Here is a 2,781-nt window from a genome sequence, read left to right on the forward strand (position 1 = left end):
CCCCCCCCCCCCCCCCCCCAGAGACTCAGTGCTCTGGACAGATGACCTCGCTCGCAGCCAGCACTCTGGAGCGAGCTTAGCCCGCCAGCCAGGCTCCAAGTCCTTCCCAGCGCTCTCCGCTGATTCTAGTGGGTGGATGGGAAACCAGTGGAGGTGCTGAGGCTCCGACACGGAGCCAGAAGACCGGAGCTGATGCTCTGTGGAGCCCAGACAATGTGTTTTTACAAGAGGGATGGCTCTGCACACCACATAGAAGCCAATAAATCCCCACCGCAATGGAAGGCAAGACAACCCAGCGCCATTGTGTTGGACTTCTTTGTTTAATGTTTTGCATGCGTGTGTATGTGTGTGTGCACATGTGTGCTTGTGTGCATACTTGTGTGTTTTAAAGTGTGTATCTAAGTGTTAAGCTCAAAGGAGTGGCCCTCTCACACAGCTACTATTGTTGAAGCCTCTCCGCCTTCCCTCCGTCTGCCTCCCAACGCCGTAGTGGTGCAGGAGAAGAAGAAGGGAAGTGGGAGGCTGCATTGTTGAGATGGACTGGCAGGAGAGGGGAGGGGGTGAGGAGGGGGAGGGGGGAGTGATACGAGCCTGGGCAGACTCCTCGGAGCCGGACGTGAAGCTCCGATTATAGTGGCGGGGGACCACAACGAGCAACCCCAGCAGCTCTGCCTTTAGATCATGTCCCCGGGGCTCCGTGGCGGCGCCCCGACCCTCCCATCCAGTCTGTCAGCATCCCGGCTGGGGCACTGGGACCTGGGGGCCATCCGGGCCTAAGGGCCAGCAGGACCAGAGCTAGGGTCAAAATAGATCAGAATAGAACAGCCTTCAAAACTAGATACCTCGTTTGGAAACACTTCCGTGTGAGTGGAATGGTTCCTACCTGGGGGGTCCTGCCCTGGTTCTGTCAAAACTTCCAACCAATCATCTTTAGTTCCAGCTCATATCTCCACTCTGTTTCTCCTGTAACGGGCACAGTAGCACTGTGTTACTTGACTCAGGTCCTTCTTGTAAAAAGTGAGATTTTCATTTCATTTTATTGTTATTAAGCAGGTCGGGCTGCTTTGTGATAGTATTAAAATACTCAAAGAACTACACACAGCCTTTATTCAGGAACAGTTTGAAAGAGCCGTCAGCACGTCTGTACCGTTGTGATGTCATCACTATACCTTCACATAGGTCGGAAGTGGGGAAATGTGGGATTTTGATGTGCAATTTAAGTTTTGTGTAATGTGATCATTGTGGATTATTATGTGTAAAATTGCAAAAACATAATCCATGCATGACGGCGGTTTGAGCCTAATTCACTTCAATAAATCAGTGGAGAGACTGGGAGAGCCATGTGCATGGTGGAACATTCTGGTGTTCCTCGGGAGCCTGAGTAACTTAACCATTGTTCATGTGAAATCTCAAATATTCATAGACTGTTTGTGTTTGCAGTTTGATCAGTTCCTGTCGATGAAGTATAATAGGGTAAATCCTGTATGTACATGCACTTGTAGCTGTAGTTCCAACACCGTGCAGACTGTGGAGGGGGGGTTTTGATACTGTTGTTCACAGTATTTACCAGATAATGAATAAAGACATGCCAATTCAACTGTTTTGGCTTCATTGAAAGTGAGGTAATCCTAAATGATTTCTGAGACTTTAAATATGGGTCATAATTTACCATACGGGACCTTTAAGTAACAGATTACAGCTAAAACAAATCCCCTGACCTTCCTCCCTTTCTCACACTTATAATAATAAATCATAAAAAAGTTTAATCCGTCGTTTCTAAAAGAAAGAATTACAAATGAAAGAAGAGAATTCATGCTACAGAGGGTTTATGGGTTTTTCATCAGCTGTTCACTGCTCTGATCAGAGCTCACTGACCCCAACACATCAGTGCTTTCTAACAGTTTCCTACCCTTCAATAATCCCCCCCCCCCACAAGAAGAGGCCTTATTCAAAAACGTACTACTGCATCATCATCTGTGAGAAATGAGCCCTGCAGGAGCCTTTTGTGTGTAGGGTTGACACTACTTGTTGATTCGGCTTGTCGATTCATGTCCTCCTAAATGGAGATAAGGTAAGCACTGACATAGCAGCAGACACCCTGTAGAAGGTAGAGCATAGAAATAGAACCATAAGATTGGTAGTTCGGTCCCAGGCTCCTCCGCCCACATAGCATACTGTCCATGTCTTTTTCAACATGTTTATGACCTTTTACAACATGATAAACTGTATGATGACTTTTTTATCACTTTACATAATATATAATATACTAGGGCTTTTTTCATCATTTTAGGTAATATACTATGATTTCTTTCAACATACTATAGTCTTTATCATTATTCCGACACACCATACTATGGATTTTGATTGATTTTTTGACATACTATTTCCTGGCTTGGTGTCACTTTTATTAAACTATACTATGGATTCCTACATCACTTTTTTTGGCCTTTACTTTGATTTCTTTCGACATACTGTAAAATGCCTTTTTATCTTTTTTCAACTTATGAAATAATGGCATATTATTACTTTTTTGAAATGCTTTGCATCAGATTGTTTTATAATTTGATTTTATTATCATATAAATTCGTTGCGTTTCACATCACTTTTTTCAATTTTCTACTATGACTTTTATATCATTTTTAGACTTATTATACTCAGACTTTTATATCATTTTTAGACATACTATACTATGTCTTATATATCATTTTAGACATATTATACTATGACTTTTATATAATTTTTAGACATATTATACTATGTCTTTTATATCATTTTAGACAT

The 2,781-nt window shown here is 42.7% G+C and overlaps 1 long non-coding RNA gene across 1 annotated transcript in view; it reads left to right on the top strand.

The window, feature by feature from the left end:
• LOC117956707 overlaps nt 1–2,781 on the top strand; it is a 23,226-nt gene that overhangs the window by 19,980 nt on the left and 465 nt on the right. The gene's annotated exons all lie outside the window — the stretch shown is intronic.

Source organism: Etheostoma cragini, chromosome 14 (assembly GCF_013103735.1).
Source record: "Etheostoma cragini isolate CJK2018 chromosome 14, CSU_Ecrag_1.0, whole genome shotgun sequence".
Taxonomy (NCBI): domain Eukaryota; kingdom Metazoa; phylum Chordata; class Actinopteri; order Perciformes; family Percidae; genus Etheostoma; species Etheostoma cragini.